Here is a 25,984-nt window from a genome sequence, read left to right as displayed (position 1 = left end):
GGTCAGGGATGGCCAAGAGGAGATGTCAAGTCGGCAACTGTGTGTACCAGTGTGGAGGGTGGAGAGGTCTGGGGCCAGCAGCACACAGCCACAGGGACGCCAAAGCACAGCAGGAGATCACCTGGGGAGAAACCCAAGGCAACGCAGAGAAGGGGTGAGGACACCATCATCACAGCAGTGCTGAATTACCAGTGTGGAGCCTGGGCAGGGCGGACCCCCTGAAGCCTACGGGAGCCTCTCTAGGCACCAAGGAGGCATTGAGACCCCCCTCTGTGTTACTACTGCAGTTGTGGGTAATACGTGGGGATACTCAACTAGCAACTCGTACTAGTTTATTGCAATTTTTTTTTTTTTGAGGGCTCAGCACTCAAAAAAATGTGGGGAATGAGGTGGGAGGAAGAAGGGCTACGAAATTCAGGAACAGTCAACAGGTCCACTGCCAAGGAACTTTCAGTGAAGCTGAGAAGTCAACACAGGTAGATGGCTGTGGGCATAGGAGGCCTTAAAGAGTTGGTTAAAAAACAAAGCTACCAGAAGTACAAAATCAAACGTTCCATGTGTGGTACAAACCATCCCTTCTGACCAGTTTTTCTTCCCAGCAAGCCTTAGTACATCAAAAATAATGGTTTTAAAGACAAATTTCAGGACTTCCGTTCCAGTAACATCCAGGTGAGGTAACGTGTGAGGACTATGGCTGCCTGCAAAGGTCATTATCAGCCTGTAATGTCTGGCTTTTCAGTCCTCAAGGGGAAGGGGAGAAACTCTAGGCCTGTCAAGGTGAGAGGTTAGAACAAAGATGCCCACTCAAAGCCATGGTCCCCAAGGGCCACCCCAAGGAAGGCAGATCCAAAGAAAAAAGAAAAGTCCAGGAGCACCAGGAGGCTGCCGGGCGCTCTCTGCCTGGCCTGTGCCGGAGAGGAGGCATCTGGGAACCAGTGACTGGGGACCAGCAAACCATTCGGGCTTGGGAAGCAAATTCCTAAAACCCCCTGTGCATCTAAGAACCATAGCCCAAACCTAGAAATTAACAAAACAGAGAGCAATTCCACTCAGGAGTGAATACACCTCAAGCCAGGCCGAACAGGATATGCACAGAGCTATCCTCCCTGTAAAAAAACGAAAAGTCCAAAATTCAAAGGATAGGAAGACTAGAATAGAGTTAGACTCAAGAACTTCAGATGACAGAACTATCAGATTGACATGATAAAAAAAAGTTTTAAATGATTTAAAGATCTAAGACATAAAGGTGACACACACACACAAAAAAAAAAACCAAAAAAATCCAAGAGATGGAACATATGAAAGCGGTCAGGAGCCACAGATGAGAGGATGAGAAAGCCCAACACATCTAAAGGGAGTTCTAAAAGAGGAAAACAAAAAGATTGGAGACGAAATAATTGCTTAGAAAATTCCTGAACATAAAGATAGAAAATCCTCCCCCCAAAAAACAAAAAAAGGGTGGCTGGAAGGATAATTTAAACTAACCCACACCAAAACGCATGACACCAAAGACAAGACCAAATCTTAAAAGCAGCTAGAGAGAAGAGACCGGTTATCAACAAAAGAACATAATGAGACTGAGGGCAGACCTCCTCACGGCAAGACCATCTACACACTAGACGATCACAGAATAGCAACTCTCAAATGGTGAGGAAGTTAACTATTAACCTAGAACTCAACATCTCATTTACTAATGAGAATGAAATAAGGGCACATTCAGACAAATATACACAATTACTATCAACAGATCACTGCATTAAGAACTACCGCATCTGTTTCCTTGGGCCCCTATAACAAAACACCACAAACTGAAATGTAAACAACAGAAATTTGTTGTTTCACAGCCTTGAGGCTAGAAGTCTGAATCAATGTGTCCGCTGAGCTGTGTTCTCTTGGAAGCTTCTAGAGAAAGGTCTCTCTTCATTTCTTCTGGTGGCCCCGGGTGTCCCTTGGTCTGTGGCTGTAGCATAACTCCATGGTCACAGTGGGTTTCCCTGAGTCTCTATCTCTCTCTGTCTCTTTTATAACACTGGGATTGGATTAGGATCCATCCTACCCAGGTATGGCCTCATGTTAATTCAACTGGTAACATATTCAAAGACTGTATTTCCAAACAAGGGCACATTCCCAGGTAGCAGGGTTTAGGAATTAAAGCAGCCAAATGAACACTTAACCACTGCACCACCGGAGCTCACAACTACCAAGTGACATCTATCAGGGAGACCTGCAGAAATTATTATTACAGAGAAACCAGTAACCTGGGTAAACCGAAACAAGCATTGACCATATGCTAATTAATAACAACAATAATAACTTGAAGGAAATTAAATATAAGATAGAATTAAAATACTAGGCAAGAATAATACATAAAGTGGGAAGCGGAGACTGAAGCTGCAATATCCTACGATCCTTAGATTATCTGGGGAGAGGCTAACCCACTGCTGTTAAGTCGATTTCGACTCATAGAGACCCTAGAGGACAGAGTAGAACTGCCCCATAGAGTTTCCAAGAGATACCAATTTTAGCCTTCGTGAGGAATGAATGATGAAAGGTAACCTATAAAGACAGTTTCTCAAAGCAATGGCATTCGAATGGAAATTACTGGCAATGTTCTAGATGCCCACAGGTTCAGAGGTACTCATTACACTGTACACTATTACTTACTGGCTACATCATTTTATATTACCAATTATTAAAAAAGAAAATAGGAGGCGAGAGAAATATCAAAAGCAAGGAAAAAACATGGTAAATAAAACACAAAACATGGTGAAAGAAATGAATCAAGTATGTCGGTAATCTAAGTAAGTGTTGAACAGAATCAACTGGCCGCTTAAAATATACAACTATAAGCTATTCAAAAAAGCCCTGAACCATGAGGATGTAATGACTGAAAACACAGGGATGAAGGGGGAACCACAGGAAATGCCCACCAAATGAAAGTTGGGTTAGTGATATTATTTTCAGATAAAATGGACTGTACATAAGAAGCATTCTTAAGGGCAAAGTAGGTCAAGAATAAAAAATTTAATCCTGATTATGTATGTACCTAAAGACATAGCTATACAATCTGTAAATTAAAAGCTGATAGATTACTAGAAGTTGATATATTCAAAATTACAGAGAAGACTGACCAAACTCTCTTGGCAACATTGATTATGGAGATTAAAATAGCATACCCCATTGCTGTGGAGTCTATTCCAACTCGTAGCGACCCTATAGGACAGAACAGAAATGCCCCACAGGGTTTCCAAGGAGAGTCTGGTGGATTCAAATTGCTGACCTTTTGGTTAGCAGCCGAGTTCTGAACCACTACGCCACCAGGGTTTCCAAAATTATACAGAAGGTTCAATCAACACAATTAATAAACCTACTTAGCTAGACATGTATAACTCTTTACCCAATGATTAGAAAAGACACATTATTTTCGAGCATACATGGAGCATTTAAAATAGTTGTCTAGGCGCTAAGGCAAAAAGATAATTAACAAATAGAAAAGAATTAACACCGTAACAATTACGTTCTCTGACCACAACACAATCAATTACAAGTCGACTTGAAAATTTTTAAAAGTCTGGACATTTAAAAATTTGCTCCTAAATAATTCATGGATCAAAGGAGAAATCTGAAAATGTTATGAAAAGTGGACGAGAAAGCTATTACGTCCCAAATTTGTGGGGTGACGCAAGAGTGTCACCTGGAAGCAAGTTTCTAATCTTAAGCCATCACGTCAGTAAAAAGGGAAAAAATTAAAATAAGCTAGTCATCCTCCTTCTAGCTTCTCCTGAAATTAGAAAATAAAATAAGCTTAAAGAAAGTAGAAGGAAATAAAAATAAATTAATGAAATGAAAACATACACTAAACCAAAAACCAAACCCACTGCCGTCGAGTCGATTCCAACTCAAACTCGTAGTGACCCTACAGGACAGAGAAGAACTGCCCCATGGGGTTTCCAAGACAGTTAAGTCTTTACCAAGCAGATTGCCACATCTTTCTCCCATGGAGCGAGTGAGGATAAACAAGACCTACAGCTGAGTCTTTAGGAAGACCAGGCAGCTCTCTAGCGAGAATGATCAAAGAAGAAAAAGGAATAAATAGGCAGTATCAGGGATTTTTTATCAGGGATGCAAAGGAGGACAAAACCACAGACGCAACGGAGACTTTGAAAATCATGCAAGAATTCTTTCAAGAAAAGTATTGTCAAAAACTTGAAACAGATGAAATAGGCCATCTCTAGAAAAACAAGTTACCCAAATTGAGTCAATTAGAAGTAGAAAATTTGAACAACTAGTCCTCTCCACGTTGAAAGGAAGAAATATAAAAATCACGACAAAACGGCAGAGGCAGAGATTTTGTAAACTAGCCCTGAGAGGTATCTTCCTGACTCCATGAAAACCTAGTAAACTCTGAGACCCCGTCCAGACACAGAAATGCGAGGAAGGACCTCACCTAGGTACTCAGAAGAAAAAGCCCAAAATAATCGCAGCAAACTGAACCCAGAAATGTAAAAACATATATCATAACAAAGCTGAGTTTATCCCAGCAACGCGAGGTGGCACAACAGTAAAATAGGTGGAGGCAATTCACCACATTAATAAAAAAAAAAAAAAAAGCACCAGGGAAACTGATGTAATCACCTCAGAAGGGTGAAATACCTACAGTGCTCCTGATAAAAACTACAACTGCGAGGAAAGGGTGTTTGCCAGAAACCCCACTCGCAGCGTCCACATCTGGGCCAGCAGGAAGCCCACTCGCAGCGTCCCCATCTGGGCAGCCCACTCGCAGCGTCCGCATCTGAGCCACCAGGAAGCCCACTTGCAGCGTCCGTATCTGGGCAGCCCACTCACAGTGTCCACATCTGGGCCACCAACCAGGAAGCCCACTCGCAGCGTCCGCATCTGGGCAGCCCACTCACAGCGTCCACATCTGGGCAGCCACTCGCAGCGTCCACATCTGGGCCACCAGGAAGCCCACTCGCAGCGTCCGCATCTGGGCCACCAGGAAGCCCACTCGCAGTGTCCACATCTGGGCCACGAGAAAGCCAAGGGTGCACCTTGCACTGAGTCTACTCTCCCCTACGCTAGGAGCCTGGCCGGGGTAGCAAGGCAAGAAGGAGAAAGGTGTGAGGGCTAGAAAAGAAACTGCCAGCATCACTCTCTAAGGAGACTCAGAACGATCTAATGACACGCTCTTACAACTCATTAAGAAGTGCCGTTAAGTTTGCTGGAAACAAGATCAATGCACACAAAATCAACTATGTTCCAAAATGCCAGCAACAAACTCTCAGCAGATTGCCTTATAATCACATTTACAACAGCTATAGAAAGAGAAGATAAAAAGAAATAAATCTAGTAAGAGATGATTTATGGCGGCTGTTACAAGAAGCTTTGTCAGCATTATATAAAGGACCTAAATAAATGGAGATGTGCTCTATTTACCTGTAAGAAAAAAAAAACAAAACCCATTGCTGTTGAGTCCATTGAGACTCATAATGACCCTAGAGGACAGAGGAGAACTGCCCCACCGTTTCCAAGGCTGTCATCTTTATGGAAGCAGACTGCACATCTTTTTCCCGAGGAGCAGCTGGTGGATTCAAACCTCCGACCTTTCAGTTAGCAGCCAAGGCTAGTTCGGCTCCTTGTGTTCACCTGCAGAAACACTTAATCATAAAGGTTGTAATTCTCCCTCATTAGGCTAAAAATTCAACGCAAATGCAACCTAAACCCCACAAGTTTTGTTGTTTTGTTTTTGTGGTGGAACTTTAGGAACTGATTTTAAACTTCCTACAAGAGACCAAGGGTCCAGAATAACCAATATGACTCCAAAGAAAAGCAAGGTGCAGGAGGACCTGCCCTCCCAAAACATCAGGGTTCTACAGCTCTAGAAATCAAGGCAGGGGCCCTGGGTATGGAGGTTAAGCGCTTGGCTGCTAACTGAAAGGCAGCAGCAGCTTCACGGGAGAAAGATGTGGCAGTGTGCTTCTGTAAAGGTGACAACCTGGGAAGCCAGCCCGTGGGGAAGTTACACTCTAAAGGGTCACTCTGAGTCAGAATTGACTCCATGGTAGCGAGTTTTAGTAATTAAGTAATTAAGGTAGCCTGGCACTGGTGCAGGGCAGACTTGGGATGATGGGCCTGCCATTACCCAGGCCAGAGGCCGCCTCACACATCAGGAGGGGACTGACACACAAATGGCTCCGGAAAAACTGGCCATCTGCATGAGAAATAAGCCAGTTCCTTCCTTCACACCTCTCACAGATGCCTGCCTCATGAGAACACCACCACTTCCAGATACACACGTGAGGAAGAGGGTCACCCAGCCAAGCAAATGGAACGCGTGCCCGGGTGGTCATCAGTACTCTGTCAGTAAAAGCCAGCAATTTTAAACCTACTTGTCCATGGATAACCACACTGAGACAGTAACTGATGTGTATGGTTCACCAAGATGAGCCTCTCTTTAACCAGTTACCAAGAGGGGCCAAGCCAATGGGGTCAGGAGGTGCAGGGGGCCGGAGGGCATCTCCTAAGCTGTGCAAGCCGTGGTTCCCTGTCAGTCAGGAATGGCCCCTGCTCAGTCACAGCGCCATACTTAGGGAGCTGGTGCTAAGAGATGGGCACGTCTCCGCCTGCTCACTCCCTCATACCGAGCATGGTGGTCATCTGTTTCAGGAAAAGGAAAGAGATGTTTCCATCCTCTTGACAGCATCTACGATTACGGTCATTTCTATTTGGCTCTTAATATAAAATGATGTCCCTGGTGGCACAAAGAGTTTGCACCCAAGTACTAACTTAAACATTGGCAGTTTGAAACCATGCAGCAGCCCCACAGAAGAAAGGCCTGGCAATCTGCTGCTATAAAAATTACAGCCAAGAAAACCCTATAGGGCAGTTCTGCTCTGTCACACATGGGGTCACCCGAGAGTCGGAATCAACTTGACGGCAACGGGTTTCTATTAACATAAAATTAACTGTGGTAACAGACCTAAATTAACACAGCAAACTTTTTTAAAGCTAGGTTCCTTTCTTTGGCTCAGAGATCATCTTTATTACCATATACACGTTCACCCCTCCAGTTCTGTCTCCCTAAATTAAGTAGTGCAAGTTCAGACGAGAGAAAAGCAGAGCTGAAGCCCGCTTCCCTTTACATTGCCCTGTTCTTTTCCCACTTGCTAATTCTGTCAGTTTCACTTCTTTTCAGGAAGTGACAGAAACAGCAGCAGTATTTTCTTCAATGACACTGTTAACCTTACTTATTTCCTAGATTCATGTTTCTACGTAACGTGAAAACCTAACTCACCGTATGTTTGGGCTAAGCCAGGAAGGCACCCAGGCACCCAGAGTGAGAACAAGCTGTACAAAGGGCATCCGGACTCAGATGCTTGCTCGTACACTGCCTGGGTCACCTTGGCTGCTTGTTTCTGCCCTCGACTTTTACGTCTTGCATTTGTAACTTTTGGGGCCTTTTTAGGTTGTTAAAAAGATCAAGGACGATAACGTCTGTAAAAGAACCTGTCCCATCCCCTCACCATTTGGGGATATTAGCGTTTAATTTCACTACATAAACACACCACGTGCCGCTAAGTGGATACATTCAATGTTGTACTCTACAACCTTAATTCTATGAATACTGAAGTAGTCAGCACATACTTACACAGCTGAGTAAACAATAATATTAATTTACTTAGAGCCTAATTCAATAACATGTGTTGAATGACTACACCTTACAATTCCTTTAAAAAGAGTGTGGGGCAACTGTCTGGTTCAAAAGGGTAAATTAATGAATTCTCCCAGAAATGAAACAGACTTCAGAGCCGTGGTGGCCAGTACGGTAGCCAATGGCCACATATGGCTACGGACACCGGAAATGTGGCTAGGCTGAACTAATAATATGTGTTGTAAGTCTAAAATACACAGCACATTGTGGACCAAATCAAACCAAGCCCACTGCCATCGAGTCAATTCTGACTCATAACAACCCTGTAGGATAGAGCAGAACTGCCCCATAGGGCTTCCAAGGCTGTAATCCCTATGGTGTCTTTGGGGTGTCTTGAAAGAAGTAAAGCCCGAATGCTCTTAGAACTGAGGATGGCGAGACTTCGTCTCACATGCTTTGGACATGTTGTCAGGAGGGACCAGTCCCTGGAGAAGGACATCATGCTTGGCAAAGCAGAGGGTAAGCAAAAAACAGAAAGACCCTCAACACTGGCTGCAACAATGGGATCAAGCATCCTCAACAATTTTGAGGATGATGCAGGACCGGGGGGCAGTGTTTCGTTCTGTTGCGCACAGGGTCGTCGTTCTGTTGCGCACAGGGTCGTCGTTCTGTTGCGCACAGGGTCGCTGTGAGTCTGAACTGACTCCACGGCACCCGACAACAACAATCTTTATGGAAGTAGACTGCTACATCTTTACGGAGCAGCTGGGTGGGTTTGAACCCCTGACCTTTCAGTTAGCAGCCGAATGCTTAACCACTGTACCACCAGGTTGTGAACACTGCTTACATTGTGAACACTCGTTACTAAAGAACACAATGTAAATAATTGCATTAATAATCTTTCTACTGATTATATTTTGAAATGATGGCATTTTGGATATATTGGGTTAAACAAAATGTATTACTGATATGAACTTCACTTGTTTCTTTTTACTTTTAAGGTAGCTACTAAAAAATTTAAGATCGTGTATGTGGTTCCTGTTATATTTCTACTGAGCAGCGCTGCTGGAGTTGCTAATTTTCCCAAACTAAAGCGGAAATGTAATCCGACGAGGGAGTTTTTATCTTACTAGTAAACTGTATATAAGCAGTCTTAATGGAAAAAAAAACTCCAATCATTTATTACGAATCTCTTGTTTAAAATGAATAAACTTACATGAAAACCAAAACCAAACCAGCTGCCACTGGGGTGACCCTGACTCATGGCAACTCCATGTGTTACCGGGCAGAACTGCCTTTTGAAGCGGATTGCCAGGCTTTTCTTCCAAAGCGGCTCTGGTTGGGTTCAAAGTAGTTGAGTGCTTAGCTGTGTGCACCACGCAGGACTCCACAAACTTACATTAAAAACCAAAAATCCAAACTCATTGCCAAAAAGTCGATTCGGATTCACGGTGACCCTTAAACTTATATTAGGGGAAAAAAAATGCAACGTTTGAGCGCTCAGCAGTCATGGAAATACTTCCTCCACCACGAATGCTCAGAGCTGTGGTACAGTCTCAAAGGCTCCCAGAAAGAGGTGACTCCAACAACCTATTTTAAAAAATGCTCAAAAGATGCAAAGCGGCATTTCACAGAAATGCATTTGTGTTGAAAACAGAGAGGGAGAGAGGTGTTTGTATGTGGAAGAAATAGCTCTAGGCGGCATTCAAGTGACTGAGAACAGAACCGGAAGAGCAGGGAGCCCAGAACCAGGTTCTGAGAAACACCCACATTGGCAGCTGCGCAGGGGGACTAAATTGATGGACCTGACAAGACAGCTAGTACATCGTGAAACTGTGTATTGTTAAGCTGGAAGGGGACATAAAAAAACAGTATCATTTCATATACCACTTGCCAAGACAAGTGTGTTTTACCAGGTATACAAATTCTGGATGGACACATGCTAGTGCTCAAGAGAGCTATCTTTGGGAGGGGGAAAGCTCTGTATTTTTTGGTTGGTTTGCTTTTTCAGCAGGTATGCCACATCAGGAAAACCAAGACACTTCCATTAAGGAATGAAAAAAAAGCAGCCCCGAAGCAGCATTAACTACTGTAACTCCGCGAAAGGCAGTCCCAAGATTTTCGTTGCTATTTTTTTTTATCTCATCAGACAATGCTATCAGCTAACGCTTGGAAGTAAAACTTTTTCCTTTTTTTATTGTTGTTCATTTCTTTGTGATAGACTGGTGGTCACGAGAAGAATGAGACTTTACAGTCACCCGTAAGTACTCCTGGGAGCCGGAAGACACACGGCGCTACCTTCAAGTATCTGGAGAGCCTGCAGAGAGGGGCTGATCTCTGGCTCACCACCCGCACACACAGCCAGAACGAGGGGGGCGGGGGACGCAGGGACGTGGTTCCATCAGCACAGGGGAAGGATCTCTGAGAGGTACATGCCCCCCTGGGAGAGGCCAAGGCTGTGTCCTGGAAGGCAACGGGCGGCGCCATGCCCACAGGTGAAGCACAGCCCAAAAAGGTGATTGTCTGGCTGAAGCGCCGCCTTACAGTCTTCTTCAATCCTGAAATTCTGACTGACTCTTCAAAGACACAAACAAATGGCTGCGTTCCAGCAGAAATGCACCGTGTGACCCACGCGTGGCATGACAGCGCTGGACCACCATCCTGAACCACAGAGCGGCGTTTCAGAGCAACTCCTGCAGACAAATACTCCTGGCCATGGGTCTGGAGCATGTACCCCCTTAAATTATAACGGTGCTTCTGTGAAGAGAAGGGCAGCAAAGGTAGGTCTGGAATGGAATGGGAAGGAGAGGGAATCTTCTCTCTCAGTTCTACAATAAAAAAAAAAAAACCCTTTAATCTTCCTACTATCAAAAAACCAAACCAAACCCAGTGCTGTTGAGTCGATTACTGACTCACAGCGACCCTACAGGACAGAGCAGAACTGCCCCATAGGGTTTCCAAGGAGCGCCTGGTGGATTTGAACTGCCGACCCCTTTGGTTAGCAGCCGTAGCACTTAACCACTACGCCACCCCTTCCTACTATAAGAAAAAAAAAAAATTTTTTTTTTTTTATAAGTCACATAAAACCATAAGAAACAAAGTAATTCCAAGTCTGACCAAGAGTGATAATTGATACTTGAAGATTTTCTTCTTGCTACAATTTACATAGAAAAGTTCCATGGGCTAGAATTAGCTTAGTTCACGTTTATAAAGATCTTTGCTATGGATACAAAGCTAGCTAAAGGCATGGGTAGAAATACTTAAAAACTTTAAAAATTACTCTTAGGACCAGTCTCATTCAAACAGAACTTAACGCTTTGCTAAAAAGGACACAACATCAGAGAAACCAGGCCCTCAGAGCCTCTCCTCTCCAGGGTGTTGAGCCACCACAGGCACTGAGAGGGCAAGGCAGCACCGCCTTGGTGAGGCTCGTGTCGCGCCCCCTCACTCCTCCTCGGTGAGGCTGGTGTCGCGCCCCCTCACTCGGGCTGTCTCCTCACTTTTAAATGAGGTGGGGCTACATTTACCTTTCAGTAATATCCTCCCTACACGTCTGCTCCTGGGGAGTAAACCTCATTTTTGGATTTAAAGACTTATTGGAAAACTTCAGTGGCATAGCTGTTCCCACAAGGAGCTAATTCCACATTAAGCTGCACTAATACAAGTCCCTCAACCAGGCCAAAGCAGAGACATTTCACCGTGACCTGTGTTTGACAACTGAAATGCTGAACTCAGCTAAGGGCACTAGTCTATAGAGGAAGAAGACTGACAAGGTAAGCCGGGGAGCAGAATCTGGGCTGTTCGCCCACCAAGAATGAAAGCTAGCAGGTAAAAGACAAACTCTCAGTCCTGCTGCTGGACAGCCAGTCCACCCGAGGAGGAGGGCTAGGGAAGGTGAAGAAGCAGGTGGGCTGCACTCAGGTCAGTCGCTGGCCCCAGGGGCAGGAGCATCCTATGGCAAACTGCAGGCAGGTAAGATGACCCCACTCAGGTGAGCAGGGGACAGGAAACGCAAGCATTAGGCAGAAAAAGAGAGAAATAAAAAGCTGAGACGGTCCATAAAGGGGAGACTGATTGAGCAGAAGAGGCCGTGACCGTACGTGAAGTCCATGTGGTGTGCAAGGCGGAAGAAGTCTCCCTGTACGTACCACATGCACAGTCTCCAGGGCGTGTGGGGAACGGAGAGAAGGACAACAGGGGGCAGCATGGACAGAAAGCGCCAGAAAGACAAAGACCTACATGTCTGTCCGCAGTTTCAAAAAGAAGCAATGTAAGGAAACAATGGGGGAAGGGAAGATGGCAGAGAACAGGAATGGTGCCAAACTCATATGAAAATACCACAATTCTCAGCTTTGAATTCAGAATCACAGATACCAGAGGAGAACAAACTCTAGAAACAAACACAAAAATAAAATATGCCTTACTTCTCCACCTTGGTTCCGATTATACAGTGGGTTCAGTTAGTGAAAATTCATTGAGCTAGCTACACTCAGCATTTGTAAAGCCCTGTTTATTACACTTCAATAAAAGTTTACCAAAACAACTGAAACTAATAAACCTAACTGAATGGTATGGGTGGCATAACCATCAGAGAGTAATAATGTCAAGTAACTTTCAAGCACAATAATTTTACAGTACATTCTAAGGATATGCAAGAACCAACTCAGGGCAACAATATGAGCATAAAAAAAAAAAAAGGCTTCGATGGATCAAAACACAATTATACATGTACCCACCACAAGCTAGGGCAAAAAAAAATACACCGTCAACTTCGGAAGTTGCTGGCTCCAACACCTTCTAAACCTATAAAAGAAAAAAAAATCATTCATTTCTCTTTCTCTCCAGTAAGAACTGTATTTCAGGATGGGCAAAGTTGTTAAGGGAAACCTTTGCATAAGAATGCCCATAACAGACGTATATATAGAATTAGAAAATCTTCATCTTGCAACTGTCAATAGTGGTAGACTGAATAATGGCCCCCAAAGACATCTAGGTCCTACTCTCTGGAACCTGTGTATGTGACCTCATATGGCCAAAGGGACTTTGCAGATGTGATTAAGTGAAGGATGCTGAGATGTAGAGACTGTTGACGTGAGCATCAAATGTAACTACAAGTACCCTGATAAGAGACAGGCAGAGGGTGATCTGACTTAAGAGAGAAAAGGCCACGTGGCAATGGAAGCAGAGAATGGAGTGATGTGCTTTGAAGACAGAGCAAGGGGCCCCAAGCCAAGGAATACAGCTCGCCTCCAGAAGCTGGGAAACTCAAGGGAACAGATGGTCTCCTGGAGCCTCTGGGAGGAACTTCCTTCCCCTGCTAACACCTTCAGTTTAGCCCAGTGAAATGGATTTTGGACTTCTCGTCTCCAGAACTGGAAGAGAATAAATTGTGTTGTTTCAAGCCATCAAATTTGTAGTAAATTGTTACAGCAGCAATAGGAAACAAATACACCAGTGAAATAATGGACAAAAGTAACAATCAAAATGGCTGTGAAGCCCGTTAGATAATGGTTCGAGGAAGAGCTCTGTAGAGCTGGGAATCAGGCTGCTGACAAAGGACGATGGCCTTGTAGACCCTCATCTACCACAGACCCATGGTGGTGCACTGAGAGGCGACTGAAGCCGGAGATTTGCTTTAAAATATTCAAAAGTAAACAGTATTGGGCAAAACGTTGACAATTGTTAAAGCTGGTATGTATCATTATTCCCTTCAATTTTGGGGGCATGTTTGAAAGTTTTTCTAACAAAAAAGATTTCAAAAAGGAAAAGAGCTAAAAGTACCACTTATCAAAATCTACAGGACGCTGCCAAAGCTGTATTCAGAGGGTGAATCAAACCAGTAAATTTTATTATAAACCAGACTGAAGATAAATGCATTAAGCATTGAAGTCAACAGGGAAAGAAAACCGAAGAAAGTAGAGCAAAGGAATTAATAAAAGAAGAATTGGTGAAATAGAAGATAAAAACAATTAACAAAATATTTGACTTAGTCAATGAAAACTAAAATCAATTTCTCTTAAAAGCAATTCAAGAGATAACTCTGGTACGACAGAGAAAAACAAGATCAAAATGATACTACATTATCCTTGCCTGTTTCTGAAATCAGAACAATGTTACAAAGGGCAGCAATTATATCTTTTGGTAGTTCCCAAGGAAATAAGAGCCTTTCTTCCCTCATGGGGCCCTACAAATTATTTTTGTATCTCACTGGCATTAATTGGGTTCTAAGCCGATTAGAGGACCAATAATGGTAGCCAAGGGGGCCGATGGGATGTGATCTGTCTATTAGCCACAGCCAGCCGGGGCCCCCCAGAGGAAAACCAGGGCACTGTTTGTCTCCCAGAAACAATAACTGGATGCTACAGAGAAAAGAGAGAGCAACTACAAGTCATTTTACATAAATACATATTTAATAAAACTTAAAACTAACCCAATAAATCCAGCACTAAATTGAGAGAACAATACACCATGGCCAAATACAATTTGTTCCAGGAATGTACTAATGATTCAGTATTAAGAAATGTGTTGCTTTCACATTCATAGATCAAAGGAGGAAAAAAAAAATATGATCATTTCAAAGATGTCCAAAAAACTGGTAAGATCCAGTATCTGTTGCTTTCGTCCTATGGAATTTTATATCAGGAATACAAAGAAGTAGTTATATGAAGAATATTTCCTATATGTAAAACACATCATATCTAGTAAAAAACTAAATTTATCCTATTAAATAAGTAACAACAGAAAAGCAGCAAAATGACAAAGGTGTTCTCTACCATCAAAGGTAGTCAAGCATACAACCTAAGGTGCTGTGACTAAGGAAGGAGACAGATACCTTGTTTGCAGATGACTAGCCCTGGTGGCCCAGGGGCTAAGTAAGAGCACAGCTGCTAACCAAAAGCCTGGCAGTTTGAATCCACTGGCTTGGAAACTATATGGGGCAGTTCTGCTCTGACCTATAGAGTCACTATGAATCAGAATTGACTCGACGGCACTTTTTCTTTTTCGTTATCTAGAAGACTCTTCTAATATAAATAAAAGCTAGTAAAACTGAAGAAAAGCTCAAGTAAGTCAACAAAACAAAAATTTTATACATACACACACACACAAATTAACAGCTTCCCTAAAGACTGGAAATAACTAATCAGAAAATACAGTGAGGGAAAAAAAAGGATATTCTCAACGTCAACAAAATGCATAAAATTCCAAGGAACATGCCTGCCAATAAAGACAACCCACAGCTCTTTTCCAAACTACAACACTTTCCTGGCAGGCATATGAAAAGCCTGCATGGTGGAGATGACACTATGTTGCCAGCAGAAAGACACATTACAAAGACATAAGCTCTCTCCAAGTTCACTTATACACCCACGGAAACCCCAAATAACACCTGTAGTAAGATGAAGTATGGCCCTGCCCAAAGATATCAAGTCCTAATTTGTGGAACTGATAAATGTTACCTCATCTGGAAAAAGGGTCGTTGCAGAGGTAATGAAGAAAAGAACCCTCCACTGAGAAGCCTACCCTGGATTATCCAAGTGGGCCCTAGATGCCATCACCAGTGTTTGTAGAAGAGAGGCAGCGGACAGCACAGACATGCAGAGAAGGCCATGTGCCCACAGGGGGAGACTGCAGCGATGCAGCCGCTACCCAAGGAAGGCAAGGAGTGATTCTCCCCCGGAGCCTCTGGCGAAAACGCAGCCCTGCCAACACCTTGATTTCAGACTTCCAGCCCCAGAGCTGTCAGAGAACAGATGCCTATTGTTTCGAGTTTGTGCTGAGTTGTTACAGCAGCTCTAGGAAGCTAATCAGTGGGTTTCTTTTTCTTTTTAAGCCGTTGTATGAGACTTCTCAAACTCACCTAAAACTAACCAAGTATTGGCTGAGGAAGAGGCAAACTGAATGAATAAAACACACTCGTGTGTATCATTTGATACAAGTGACACTTCAAATCGGCAAGGACGCATGAACTAATCAATCAATAGTCAGAGTGGGGCCAATTTGCTATCCCTTTTGAAAAATTGTAGTTTGATACCCTACTGCATATCATACTCCAAAATAAAGTCCAGCCAACTCAGAGGTCTGGGTGCAAACAATCAAGCCTGGAGGAGTCAGAAGGCTAGGCGGGGGGAGGCTGTGATCAAGCCTGGAAGAGTCAGAAGGCTGGGTGGGGGGAGACTGTGATTTGGGAGCACAAAAAGCCTACGGCTGATTCCAAAACCAAAAACCAAACCCAGTGCCGTCGAGTCGATTCCAACTCATAGCGACCCTATAGGACAGGGTAGAACTGCCCCATAGAGTTTCCAAGGAGCGCCTGGTGGATTTGAACTGCCAACCCTTTGGTTAGCAGCTGTAGCACTTAACCACTATGCCACCAGGGTTTCCACAGCTGATACAAACTGTGGAAATCAGTAAGAAAGACGTTGACTCATTTGGCGGCAGTATCAGAACTTAAAATATTGGGGTGAACCCCATGGTGTTAGATTAGAATTGAAGGTATTGGTACGAACTCATGGTTTCCAATACATAAAAGATACAAAAAATAAAGACATTATTGAGTTACATACATACACGTATACCCAGGCATGTATTTTGTAGCTCTGGGTGCAGTAACACCCCATAACCCAGCTGGTGCTCAGACCCTGATTCCCTAAGTACCTACTGCCATAAAAAGGAGCCAGGCCTCCCTGGAGAAACGGCTGACTCCAGAGCTGAGGCAGGGAAAGTACATGAAAAACCCGAACATCTCGTGATACCAGAAAGCAAGGCCACGCTCAAAGAATTACAGGGATATATCAAAAGGATACAGGAGCAGGCATGGAGAGGCTCCTCCCGGCCAAATCTGTGACAAGATGAGCGCCAGAATAATGATACCAAAGGATGGAAATCTACCAAATAAAATGGGAAGCTGTGAGTCTATATTGATAAAAATAGATGAATTAAAAGTTTGCTGAGGAGCTACAGGAGACCCAATGGGCGGCTCCTGTCCAGAGGCAGGATGAGAAGGCAGGGAGGGACAGGAGCTGGGTGGACAACACGGGAAACCCAGGGAGGAAAGGGGGAGTGTGCTGTCACATCACAGGGACTGCAGCTCATGTCACGTAACACGTGTATAAATTTTTGTATGAGAAATGAACTTGAGCTGTAAGCTTTCACCTACAGCACAATTAAAAAAAAAGTCAAATATACAAAAAAAAGTTTGCTGAGGAACAGAATACTTAGTTTCTAAACTATCTGTATGATACCTCTGCTAATTACCAAGACTTCCTCGTGGAAAAACCAGGCAGATACCACCTTTACCGACTGATCAGAGCCAACGCTACTGCCAACAGGACAGAGAGAACTCCTGTGCCACCCAACAGGTCTAAAGAGAGTCCCAGCCTCTCCTCTGTGTGATGCTGGCCAAAGGCGTGAAGCCTGAGTTCAACCCTGAGGCAACACCAGACAAATACACGCTCAGGCCCAGCCTGCGGAAACTGGCCTGTGACCACGAGACGGGTCAAGGCCAGGAAAGCCAGGACGAGGCGGAGGGACTGTTCCAGTCTGAGGGAAGCTAAAGAGACCTGAAGGAGACCTGGTGGCACAGGGTTAAGCACTCGGCTGCTAAACAAAAGGTTGGGGGTTTGAGCCCACCAGCCGGTCTGTGAAGACCTGCAGCCTACTCTGTCCTCTAGGGCTGCTGCGAGTTGGAACTGACTTGACGGGAACGGGTTTAAAGAGACCTGACAACCAGGTGTGAGCGCTCAGGTCTGAGCTGGATTCCTTTTGGGGAGGTGTGAATGCGCCTGAGGACTGGACGGCAGCAACGCGTTAATGTGAATTTCCCGAGTGTGATGTTGTACTGAGGGAAACACACATCTTACTCAGGTGATTCAGAGAGGAAGTGTTTTGTACCATATTTGCAACTCCTCTGAAGTTTGAGAGAGTTAAAAAATCAAATGGAGGCTATGTACTACTTTTTACAAATATTTTATTGTGTTTTCGGTGAAAGTTTACATAACAAATCAGGTTCCCATTTAACAGTTACTATACAAACTGTCCGGTGACACTGGTCACATTTTGCACAATGTAGGGACAGTCTCATTGATTCCGTTCTGGGTGTTTTGTTTCTGGTATCTGGCTCCCATGTCCCTTTACCCTTTCATCTCAGCTTTAGAGTAACTGTTGACCATTTGGTCTCACATACATGATTTTTTAAAGGTGAGCAGTCCTCATGGGTAACACTTATTTTATGAGCCAATCTGTTATTTACTGTATTTTTCGAAAATAGCGTGGCCACGAAAATAATGTGCACACACATATAACCCACAAAAATAGGGAATGATGTAAAAAAAAAAGCTCTTGCACAGCACACCCACGCGCACATGGTGCACGTCTTGTGACATTTCCAGAGGTGAATGTTGGCCTCACTCAATACTCAGAAAATGTTACTTTCGATCCTATCTGTATAATAAAGGTACAAGCCATGGTCAAGAAGTCGTGGATCAAGTTTGGTAGTACCCCCAGTAATCAGAAAATAAACAACTGAAACTATGCATTTGCTCAGCCTCAGTCTGCAGCCGGCCTCAGGCGGTGGAGTCCTTGTGGCTGAGGAGCGTCCAGGTACTTCATGCTGGCGGTGGGTGGACGGCGGGGCAGAGGGCTGCAGGACTGTGTCGTGCGGTGCCGGCGTCACATGAACCCGGGCATGGCAGACGACGTGGGGGCAGGTCGGCCCAGGCAGCCAAGCAGTGGTCGGACCCGGCTCCTCCGAAGGAGAGGCGTGTGACCCCTCTGCGTCCATGGCTCTCCTGCCGGCCCTCCGCCATGCAGCGTCCACATGGGCTGGACGGCAGAGCAGAACGCGCCAGCCTCACCACCTGGGCGGTCTCTGGTCTCTCTGGAAGGGGTGTGCACACCTGCGCACCTCCTGGGCTGGGGCTGACTGTCCTGGCAAGGACTGTCTCCAGGGTGGAAAACATGATTTCTCCCTGCATTGGAGAAAGCGGTTTGCAGAGCAGTGAAGGAACCCTGCCAGGAGACGGATCTGCTTTAGAAATTCAAGGGTAGGCTGGTGAAGGCCTGCTGCTGGGAACCAAACCTCCGGGTCAACAGGCACCAAGATGAAGACTTAACGTTAAATCCATTGGACAGGAGAAAAAAAAAAATGAAATCAGTATAGCACGCTTATAAAACAATGCGGCTTTTTTTTTTTTTGCTCTGTATGCAAAAAAAGGTATAACGGTAGGCGTTATTTGCATAAAAATACTGCAGCTAAAAGGTGATCTCAAGTGGGCAGTTTCAGTTCAAGGTTTAATGAACATCTCAAGGCGATAGTCTCAGGGAGTCCTCTAGACTCACCTGATTTGGTAAGTCTGGACTTTTTAACAGTTTGAGTTCTACTCCACATTTTTCTCCCATTCTATCAGGATGCATCTATTGTGGCCCTGACCAGACAGGTTATCAGTGGTAGCCGGGCACCGTCTCAGGGTAGATGAGACCAGGTGTGATGGTTAAGGTTATGTGTCAACTTGGCTAGGGCCATGATTCTCAGTGGTTCGGGAGATATTATGTAATCCTCCTCCATTTTGTGATCTGACGTGAGCGGCTAGTGAATTGAAAGGGGAGTTTCCTTGGGGCTGTGGCCTGTATCCAATATATTCGGATGCTCTGGCAAAGCTCACCCTCTTTCAATCCTGCATCCAACTCATCATCCTCTGACCTGTGGTTCTTGGGACTTGAGCCAGCAGCCTGCTGTCTGACCTGCAGAACTTGGGATTTGCCAGCTCCCACGGTCCTGTGAGCCAGCAGCCTGACGTCTGACCTGACGATTTTGGGTATATGAGCCCCTGCAACCACGTGAATCAGAAGCCTGATGCCTGATCCGTGGATTTGGGACTTGCCAACCTCCACAACTGCATGAGCCATTTCCTTGAAATAAACATCTGTTTTTCTTTCTTATACACTTCACTGGAAACCCTGGTGGCGTAGTGGTTGTAAGTGCTACGGCTACTAACTAAAGGGTCAGCAGTTCAAATCTGCCAGGCACTCCTTGGAAACTCTATGGGGGCAGTGCTACACTGTCCTGTAGGGTCGCTATGAGTTGGAATCGACTCGACAGCACTGGGTTTTGATACACGTCACTGGAAATAAAACACATCACTAAAGGAGGGGTGAGGAATGTCATGACCATCTAAGTTAAAGTAAAAAACAAAATTCATATAGTTTAATTAAGAGTTCAACTAGTAAGATCAATGCAGTTATACCCACAATTTATAGCGTAAGACATTTTTGCTGCAGTTATAAGATACCATTATAACACTAAAGTGTGTCACACACCATTTTTTCAAAGTTCATAAAAGCAGCCTTAACACCCTCAGACGGTGTCAAGGAAGCTAACGACAGCACAACCTAGATATATACAACAATGTTCCCCAAACAACTTTAGGTCCATGCAGGGAGCACCTGCCATGCCCCCAGAAACTGGCAGGGGTCCTGTGGTGAAGAGCATCCAGATCAGGGTGACAGCCTCTTGGACCCTGCATTCAGAAGGGAAAGTACCAGGTGCTCCTTCCGGGCTGGCCACCAGCGTTGCTGATCCCACACTGGTGACAAGACAGCCACCAGTCACAGACTGTCCTAAAGGATAGAGCAGACAGAGGAACCCACGACATGTGAGGAGAGGAGAAGGGCACGGTATTTAGGCTGGATGAGGAGGGAAATGACCACATCAACCAGAAATGGCTTACAAGAGAAATACACACACCTGCCACTTTCAGGACTGGGGTGAGGAGATAATAAATGCTACAAGACATGCAGAAGCCCAGCTTGGAGTTAAAACATTCTTACAAGATAGAAATTGATACGGGTGAGAAGTGAGCTTCTGAGGTCAAGTAGACACGTGAGACTATGTGGGCAGCTCCCGTCTGGAGGGGAGATGAGAGGGCAGAGGGGGACAGAGGCTGGCTGAATAGACACAGGGAATACAGGGTGGAGAGAAGTGTGCTGTCTCATCAGGGAGAGAGCAAGTAGGAGTACAGAGCAAGGTATTACAAATTTCTATATGAGAGACTGACCTGATTTGTAAACTTCCACTTAAAGGACAATTAAAAAAAAAAAAATTCTTACAAGACTCCTAACGCATCTCCAAGAGTTCTGAAATATGCTCAACTAAAACAACCTTCAACAAAGCCACAGCCCAACCACTCACAAAAACCTCAAGACTACAAATGTCAGCTGGGGCGAGCTTTGATGGAGGGGAAAGACCCACCAGTCACCCCTTCAGTCCTTCACAAGCCATTTCCTCCTTGAAGATCTACTCCTGAAGCTAACTGCACACAGCCTGAAACCCAAAGGTGCTCATTTAGAAGAAATCAGGGGCTGGGGTCCACACACACTCCCGCACACTCTCCAGCTCAGCAGCACCTTCAGCAGCCAAGGGACCCAAGCTCCAACTAACAGGATCCAAAAAAGTAAGGCTGGCCTCAAAAGCCCACATACTGCGCTGCTCCAGAAGCAAGGGAACCCATTGGTGAGTCAGATGAAAGCCAGCACGTGCTTCTAAAGCCCATCTGTTGACTCGCCACAGCGACGTTGCTTCTGTTTCCCCTTCTTTCAGAAAAGGGCTGTACTTACATTCTCCAAGGGACACTGGCACCCGTGTATACAACGTGGGGCTCAGAGGGTGTCTGGTTCTTGTCTAGACCCTAGAGGTGGTGGCTGAGCCCAGGAAGTCAGGGTGCCCCGTGCGCCCCTCTGCAGCACATTTCTCAAGCATGACACGGGGCGCTGGGGAGGCAGCAGCAAGCCTGGCAAGCACCGCTGAGCTCACTGCCAGGCAACGAAGAACTCTGGTCTCAGGGGCTGCCACTCAGCTCCAGCATGAGCAAGGATCAAAACAGAAGCCTTGTCTCAAAAGGGAAAACTGTATCCTTCAAATTTCTTTCACACACACAGATTTAAGCCGATACCACAGATCACCTAATTTTCTATCTAACAGGAAAAGTAAAGAAGGTAAATGTAATTCAGTAATTCCACGTGAATGACCTCATAAATGAGCCAAGCATTAATAAAATTAGAAAGCACATTATACAAGAGCGAAATTAAGTGCAACACTTCCATTTTCTAGAGAAGAAAACACGCTACTGGCAAACATCCGAGTTAGCTTCCACCGGCCAGCAAATGCTGGGGTGAAAGTTATGCACAGGATCATCTAATGATAAGATACATTCCTGAGTCTGCACACGACCCCCAACATAAAGAACACAAGGTGAATGAAGAGACGGTTTCAGAATCCCACTCACACATTTCAGGGTCTTCTGTTCACAAGCTACGAGACACCATCTGAGTTACACAGCTCATGATCATCAAATGGTTTTTGGAGAAAGGCAGAAAAGATCACTTAGGGCCACGTTTTCCCGTTTTACTTATTTTTTAAGTTTTACAGACAAAAAGTTAGAGGGAGGGCACAAAGTTGTCCACTCCACGTAGAAGGAATCGGAAACCAAGCATTCCCACTGAAGAGCAGCCCAAGGGCGGAGCCACCTCAGCCCAGGCACTCCCCTCAACCCACATTCAGACACAGCACAAAGTGGCAAATAACCTCCCTCAAAAATTCTCCCTCCACTGCCCCTTCCTCTTTCCTCCCACCTTGCCTGTTCCAATGGGCCAGGGTGCTCTCTCTAGCTCCCCCCGAGGCTGCATGTTATGGCAACCTCTCTTCACTAAGCCCAGCTCTCCCCGGGGGCTCCAGCTGTAACTCTCCTACAGAGCTAGAAGCGGTTGCTATGCAGGCAGTTGCTATCCAGGTAGGTACCTGTGAGAAGACTGCTTGCCTTCCCCAGGAGTCATGCCCGCCTAGATGCTCCCAGGGTCACTCAGGAACCAGCTCCTTCCTGTGAAGCAGGTGGGCTCAGCCCCCATCTTCTTATCATCTGCCAGCACCAGGTAAAGGCTGCAAGAGTCTGTCCTTACAGTGCCATTCCAGGCTCAAAGAATTTCTGCTGCAAGCACCTGGCCAAGGGTGGGGCAAGCCTACCAGGTCACCTGACCACACAGCTCACACCGGAGAATGCCTGGTTCTGCAGTAGAGACACTGACAAGTACCAACTGCGCCTGGTGGGAGTTGTTCCCCTTCAGAGAGACCCATAGCTGCACTCGGCCCGGCTGGAGAGGCTGGCAGTGGGAGAAAACCCAGCCTGCACTGTGTCCAGAGGCATCCTGGCCAGGAAGACAGCACTTCTGGGTCACTACTGGCCAATGAGAGCCAAGGAGAGGGACAGGCTGCCCCTCTGGCAACAGAAGGCTCTGCCAGGTCCTCTCGCAACTAACCTCGCAGAGATAGGCTGAGAATTACAGCTCCACTGCATAAATGCGGTCCCATCTGCCCTGTGCCCCCAAATCAGGATGCTAGAAGGTGAGAAAATAGAATCAACGACAAAGGAATTGTGCTAACGAAGGTGACACAGATCACTAGGCGTTTCCTGAAAACAAGCAAGAGGGGGCAGTGCCAGACAGCCACCCAGAGACAATGCACCTAGAGTACCCACTGCCTTCACGACCACAGGCCTCGAATCAAGCCAGGCCACCAAAGGCATGTGCTGAGCACAGGCTGGGACCTTGACAGTTCATCAATCTAAACACTTGCAAGCCGCTGGAGAAAGGTGCCCCAAGAAGCCACTCGTGGAAGCCACAAGCTCAACGGGGTGGAAAAGCACAGGCAGCCTGCTGAGATGGGCCTTCTGCCTCTAGCTCATCCTCAGAGCCTCCAACACCAGCCTGGACCTGGGCAGCCACACCACTCCACCAAAGGACAAGGACAAGTACTCGGAGGGGTGCCCTTCCAGCAATCGATGCTGTCACATCCATTCATCCCCCCAAACACACAAAAGGCAACTGCCATGACTAGGTTTCCCTGCCAAGCATGGGATCCGAACCAAGTAAAAAGCCTGACCAGAACTGCTGTCACCAAGTTGATTCTGACTGAGAGTGCCCCTATGGGACAGAGTGAAACCACCCCGTAGGGTTTCCAAGGAACACCTTGTGGATTTGAACTTCCGACCTTTTGGTCACAACTGTAGCTCCTCACCACTGTGCCACCAGGGTTTCCACAGCATGACCAGTACCCTCCGATGGCTCGTGATGCCACCTGCCTGGGGCGAGGCAGGGCGGATGAGATGGAGAGGGGTTACTCGTAGCAACTGCCCATCAGGTGGAGTCCGGGGTCACTGACAACAATGGCGACATGGGCTTGGTGGCAGACGTCTAGACTAGAAAGTTGGCCCCTGGAGGAGGGTTCTACAGTCATCCCATGCAGAAGTGGGCCTGAACGCTTAGAAGGCCTTAGGGAGTATATGGATTCCCATTTACTCATTTCCTTACCCCAAACCTACTTATTGATATGCACTCAGGGAAAAATAAGTGATCGTAGATTGACAATTTGACAGCGTCTGAGTCTACCTGTCTTGCTGCAAAGGCCTCAGCTAGCAAGGACCGTGTGGACATGGTGTCACCTTCTTGACCCTGAGCTGAAAAGGAAACACCAGGCAGATGTGTCAAGGATGAAGGTCAAAATCGTGAACTTCTGATAGGACCACGAAGGAGTAACTCCACGAAGAAGGTCCTGACTTCTGTCCCTATGTCTTCTCCTGAGACAAACACCTGCCCCCCTGGTGTTACTGTGGGGACTCAGAGCTCATATGCAAAGCGCTTCACCAGGGCCTGGTCAGAGTAAGCATGGTGACAAGGATACTGCGGCAGCATAGCACCGACTCAGCCACGAGCTCACTCAAGTGGCTTCACTTTGCCAGGCTCTACTGTCTCTGGCTGAAAAGTGGGGTCTGTGACAGCGACACCACGGAGCTGTGTCAAGGACTGACCCTGCAGAGCAGGGCTTCTCCCCCACGGCACTGCTGACATTTTGTTTTGTTGTGGGGCTGTCCTGAGCATTATATGGTGTTGAGCGGCACTCTACCCACTAGATGCCGGTAGCACCCTGTGAAGCCCAAAATGTCTCCAGACATTGTCAGTTGTCCCCCGGGGGCAAGATCACCTCCGGTAGGTAAAGGGCATGATGCCTGATGTGGAGGAAGCAATGAAAAAAGCTCCAACAGGTGAAGCTTTTCCTATCACAAGCATCCTTGACAACAGACCACAAAACTGGACGCTCTGTGACTGTGGCTCCAAACCTGAAAACTCTGTTTTTGATAAGCTGAGTTGACTGAGAGTTCTAAGCTATCAGAACTGGAAAATAAAAAAGCTCAATAAGTTTCCTAATGTTTAAAGGAAGGCGTTAAAGTCCCCAAAGGTCAGGAAACATCCAAAGCCACAGGCTGATTGATGACAGGTCCCACCCTGAATTCCGGTCTCCCAACTCCCCACTGGGGACATCGGTTACCTTCCTGACGTGTATAAGCACCCCAGCCCTCTTGTCCAGTCTGAAGGAAGTGCCAACGCCTCGCGGTCTATATCTATGACAGCTGTGCATCTTGCCAAGGCCAGCCTCCAGAATGTCCGCGAACACCAAGATGTAAAAACCAAAGGCAAACCTGGAGTGTTTCCAGAACCACTTCTGTGAGAAGAATTCACACCGGGGAAGGTGCGTAATGACTGTCCACTGCCACTTGCTCCTTGGTTTTGCTACTGCATCCGCCACTTCCTGCTACCCCCTGCCCTAAGGGTGCACGGGGCTGCTGTGGGGCTATGTTTATCCCGGTACTGTCTCTTACAGGCAAGTTTGCTATACGGTGGTCTAACAAGGAATGGAATTTTTAGCATAAAAACATTATAAAATACAACTATCACCAACAATATAAAAATTGGCAATTCTCCAAGATTCCTCTCCAAGCGGTATAGCTCCAAAATTACTGTTTTATTTCTGTGATTTTTTCCCTGTGCGTATATTAAAGTATGGTGTAAATGAAAAACACCACATTGTATGTATCATTTCCCCACTTGCTATGTCTATTTTCACTTAGAAATATATCACAATCATATTTCCAAATCTGCACACAATTTTACCTCATCTGAATAGGATAAACATACTTTACTAAAGCCCCTAAAGGCGGGCCTTCAGGTTATTTTTTCGCTGTCACAGAGGATCCTGAAAAGAATACCCCCTGCCCACTGGGGCCTATACCTCCACGGGATAAACTCCTGGACACAGAACTGTACGGTTACAGGCTGTGTTGACCGGTGCTGCCAAGTTAAAAGGACTCCTGCAACGAGCTAGCTATTTACATTCCCACATCCAAGAATACCTGTGCTCACTCAGACGACAATGACAATGGTCCTGTTTGGGTTTTCCCACTCTGCGAGGGCAAATGCAACATGTACCGCATTGCTCTGGTCATGAGTGAG

The 25,984-nt window shown here is 45.8% G+C and overlaps 1 protein-coding gene across 5 annotated transcripts in view; it reads right to left on the bottom strand.

The window, feature by feature from the left end:
• HDLBP (high density lipoprotein binding protein) overlaps positions 1-25,984 on the bottom strand; it is a 73,278-nt gene that overhangs the window by 40,493 nt on the left and 6,801 nt on the right. For 2 of the 5 annotated variants that reach the window (XM_023540280.2, XM_064286367.1), the window contains exon 2: positions 12,388-12,454. The exons of the other annotated variants lie outside the window; for them this stretch is intronic. The gene's annotated coding sequence lies outside the window, so the exon portion shown is untranslated. The remainder of the gene's footprint in view (positions 1-12,387; positions 12,455-25,984) is intronic. 5 annotated transcript variants of the gene reach the window in all.

The sequence above is a fragment of the Loxodonta africana genome, chromosome 6 (genome assembly GCF_030014295.1).
Source record: "Loxodonta africana isolate mLoxAfr1 chromosome 6, mLoxAfr1.hap2, whole genome shotgun sequence".
In the NCBI taxonomy this organism is placed as follows: Eukaryota; Metazoa; Chordata; class Mammalia; order Proboscidea; family Elephantidae; genus Loxodonta; species Loxodonta africana.
This window is presented reverse-complemented; position numbering and strand designations above follow the sequence as displayed.